This window comes from Serinus canaria, chromosome 5, assembly GCF_022539315.1.
Source record: "Serinus canaria isolate serCan28SL12 chromosome 5, serCan2020, whole genome shotgun sequence".
NCBI classification, from domain to species: domain Eukaryota; kingdom Metazoa; phylum Chordata; class Aves; order Passeriformes; family Fringillidae; genus Serinus; species Serinus canaria.
The window spans coordinates 45720142-45724961 of NC_066319.1; positions in this window are offsets into that span (position 1 = coordinate 45720142).

Genomic DNA, 4820 nt, shown 5'->3' on the forward strand with positions numbered 1-4820 from the left:
CTCCATTAACTTCTCCAGTGTGAGCCCTTGCCATGGGCTACAGTTCTGCATGAACTGCTCCAGTGGGGGTCCCTTTCTACAGGATGCAGCCCTCCAGGAACCTGCTGCTGCAGTGTGGGTCCCTTTCCACAGGATGCAGCCCTCCAGGAACCTGCTGCTCCAGTGTGGGCCCCCCATGGGGTCACAGATCAAACCTTCCCTAACATGGACTTCTCTCTCCACAGGTCTGCAGGTCTGTCAGGAGCATGTTCTCATGGGTTCACAGCCTTCCTCTGGGCACCACCTGCTCCAGGTGGATCTGTGCTCCCCTTTTGACCTCAGGATTCAGGGGCACAGCTGCCTCACCATGGTCTTCACCACCGGCTGCAGGGGAATCTCAGCTCCGGTGCCTGGAGCAGCTCCTGCCCCTCCTTCTGCACTGACCTTGGCTCCTGCAGAGCTGTTTATTCTCACTCCTCTCTTCCTGGCCACAATTACATCTGTGCAATAACTTTTTTTTTTCCTTCTTAAATATGTTATCACAGAGGCTTTATTATCATCTCTGATGAACTCAGCCTTGGCCAGAGGAGGGTCCATCCTGAAGCCAGCTGGCCCTGGCATTGCTGGATGTGAGGGAAGTTTCAGCAGCTTCTCTCAGAAACCATGCCTGCAGTGGCCTCTCCACTACCAAAACCTGGCCACACAAACCCAATACCCACACTGATATGGTACTCTCATACTTCTCATAACCTGAAAATAAACCTGGTAAAGAAACTTTCTGCACTGGTATTCCACACAGATCTATGAGAAACTGGTGTGATGGGCCTTTAAACTGATGACAATGTTAGAGAGAATATAAACTGACTTAAATACAGCAGCACTTTAATCTCTGCTAAGATATTAGACATTCCAAAAATAGGAATCAGAAAAAACCAATTCAAAAACTGCTTGCATTTATAAAGGCAACATATGAAAATAGACTGCTTGAAACCCAGACTAGAGGAAAAAACCTCCTGCAAATAAACTCACAGGGTCAATGGCTTTTTTATTCCAGACCAAATTTTTGGCTTCTTAGACAAATACCATTCACCACTGAAGTGGTGAGGAAGAATCCAAGATTAACAGCCAACTTGTGTCAAAGGTTAGCAATGCTTAATGGCCAGTGTTGTTCCACTATTTAAAGAAAAAGTGTTTAATATGCAAGTTTACCTACTACTCTGGTTTTAGTTTGGCACACTGACCAGTGGTACGCTGTTTTTTTCCAAAAAGCTTGTCTGAAACTGCTAGCCATAATGCTGATTCTTAAAATTATTTTTCTACCTATAGCATACATCAGAGAAAGAAACAATTTTGAGGGAAATATGATGCTACAGAAGACAGTATAAAAGTCCTTTTTTGCTATCCATAGTAAAATAAAAAGTAAACATTAAAAAGATTTTCCTCAGTTCAAATGGTAATTTTACCAATCTTTTATCTTTCAATTAAAATCAACATTGTAATGCTTATTAGAATGCTAGATATATTCCTACTGCAAGTGATCAGAGATGCAATTCAAATAGTTTGTATTTTAAGGCAATCACAATCAACTCCTACTACCGTCTGCTATTTTGTTGAATGTGAACTGCAAAAATTCTCAGGCCAAAACTCATTAGTGGAATAATTAATTTCTCTACAGTGAAGACCACAGCTCATACCCATTAACAGAAGCAAAAGTTTTATTGGAACCCAAGTCTTCATTTTTTTCAGTTAGTGCAACATTGTTGGCAAAAGGAGGAACTACTCAGTTCTCCATTCCTACTGAAGTCAGTAATCTCTATGAAATTGAGAACAGACCATATGAAAATTCTTTGAGGAAAGAATTTCACAGTGACATTGTCTCCTTTTTCAGAGTATAAACATGCTCTCTGAAGGGAAGTGAGACTGAAGACTATCCACTAAATCAACAGTCTGACAAAAAGCCCATTAAAAAACCTGCCACCCCTGCCTCATAGCAAGGAAGACAGCCCTGTAAAAAGTGAAATAAACTTTATCAAATTATTTCAACATTTCAAGGTTTTGTACTTAGATGAGTTTATTTTCTTACAGATAGAATAGTTACATCTGCAAATATATATTATTTTGTAAACCAATAAGCCCTTATGGCTGTTTGAAAGTTAATGTCATACACAAAACAATTCAAGAAAACTTAGGAACCCAGAAAGCTTTCTTCACAATGGACTTTTGATTTTGTAGTTTGTTGCCTTCAAAGTGATTCAGTTCATGCTGCACTTGTGAAACAATGGGTAATTGATACTGAAAGTGGAATGTAAATGTATGCCTGTACAATCAGGCAACATATTTTTTACTATTTTATTAAATCCCTTGACATTAATTCCCAGTCTTCAAGAAGTGCCAGGGGCTAGCAGTCATCGATCTTGATTGTCTGAATCCAAAGTTTAATTACTAAATGTGCTACAAAAAAAAAAGTCACACTTCAAAAGAGGTCCTTTCTAAGCCCACCCATGTGAAATGGGAGCCAGCATTGCCACTGAAAATCATATTCTTCCAGCTCAGTGTTTCATACTCCATTTTAAACCTGCCACACCATGCCTGGAAATATCCTCTGCACCACAAATGCACATATTTACACACACCAAAAAAAAAGAGTCACCTCCCAGAATTTAAAAAAAACATGCACTCCACTGTTTTTCGGAGGCTGAATAAATGTATTTATATCTGAATTGCAACTTGCTCCACAACTGTATTTTTACAATGGTATGGTGTCAGTAAATTTGCTAGCCTATATTAACATGTAGTTAGAAATAGGGAGCAAAAGGGGAAGAAAAATGCCATAGCTTGCTGTTTCTCATTTTTATAGTGCCAGTGTAAAACATTTCAGTCTTGTTCAAAGATCTAAGGATTTTAGGTAAGTGCTTTGGCTACTTTTAAGTTCAGGGAAAAGCCAGGGTCGAGGCTAATCATGAGTCTTTCATTGTGCTGCTCTCATGGTAAGCCTCTTTCCTGCTCTATTTCAAACTGGTGTCCAACACTGCTTGTAGGGATGCAGATGAAGAGGGACCCCTCACTGTCTTTGCCCAAAAACAAAACTTAGAGACACAGTTCAGCTAAATTCTAGATGTGATCCAGATTGTAGTTTAATCTCTACCTTAAACTCATAGAAGAAAATCTTCCTAGGCAAATTGAACCTCAGAGGCAAAGATGTTTTCCTATTCTTTTGACTTATGAAAACAGTGTCCAGAATAGTATTAGGGATTTTTAAAAAATAGTAATTATATGTTTTTAGAAAGATACAACGGTTTTGTACTTCATCAGGCCTATACTTTTCCAAACAGAAAACCAGCAAACAGCCATGTACCATTTCTGACTATTCCTTATGGGTAAAAATCAAATACAATGTCATACTGCATTCAAACATTTGCTTGCTGCAGTCAGTGACAGACAAACTGTTTGCCAGCTCCATTGCCAGACCACCAGAGGGAGTCGAAAGCTACATTCAGCATCGGAAAATTTCTAAACCCGTAGGTACCTTAAAACAATGACAGAAAACACTGTATAGTGTGAATACTATGACAAATGGTTAAGTTGCCGAGGACAATGAATAATTTCAGCAACATCATCAGTTCATTACTATCCAGAGGCAAGAAAATATTGGTGACAATGGAGTGCTCAGCAACTATTTTTGTTCTGTTTGGAAAGAATGAAAAATCATGCATTTAAATTAGATGTTTCAATTATGTTAATAACTGGAGAGAAGTCTTTAAATAATCAGCAGATCCAGAATTAGTACAACATGGTCTTAAGCAAAGAGTGGCTCCTCTGGGGCTCATCATGTGCCTTTGAACAGGTTATGGCACAAATCCTGTGGCTCTGACAGGACTGGCCAACAGGCTGGGCTTATCATCCTTCAAATAAGCATGGTTAGGCTTTAACAGCTCTAGAGACAGGAGCATTCACCTGACATCTGGTTCCACTGGTCTTCCACAAGTCCTGAGCAGTCTTCTAGAACACAGCTTTCCCGTATTTTCTTTACCACTGTATTCACAAAATTATCCTTTCTTGTAGTACTTTCACATCAAATTCAGAATAATCCTCTGGAGTCACTCCAAGAATCCTCATTAATTTTCTGAATGTTGGGCAAAATAAACCAATTCAATTAATTCTCTTGCTTTTTTATAAAATTCTATGACAAGGTTTTGCATGTTGGCATGACAAAAAATTTAGAGAGGCGTGTATTTGTCAGAAAGAAAATTCCATTGTAATCTGGAGATAACTGGCTTTAAGGAAATAGGGAATCAATGCCCATGATGCTGTATTTGCCACTTGAAAACGGCTCTGTTTCCAAGAAAAAAAGTTGTCAGGTTAATCTCTGTGGGGTTTTTTTATTCAAAAAGATTTTAACTGAATGTGGAAATCATTGGTCCTTCAAAAGCAATGGTGTGCAACCAGAATGTCCTGTAAATTACAGTGAGGCAAGGCACTCAGCATTCCCTTCTTCCCATTTCTTTCCCTCTCCCCACTCCCTGCCCACACTGACACATGAAATAGAACGCCCTGTTCCTCTCACTGCAAATTAACACAGCCTGCTCCTTTATAACCAGCTGTCAGAATCTGTCACCAATTCATTTTTTGCCTTTACAGCTTCAAAGGTAAAGGTAGAAATTAGGGATGATTTCTTCTACTAGGACTCCAGCAAAAGTTTTTATCTGGAAAGAAACAATTTTGCAGGTTTCTTTCTCTGCAGGGAAAAGAGATCAATACTGTTAAGATATCTGTGAACATCCATTTTTGCTGCAGGAGCATCTTAAGACTATCAAGATTGAAAGCCAATGCCAAACTTCAGT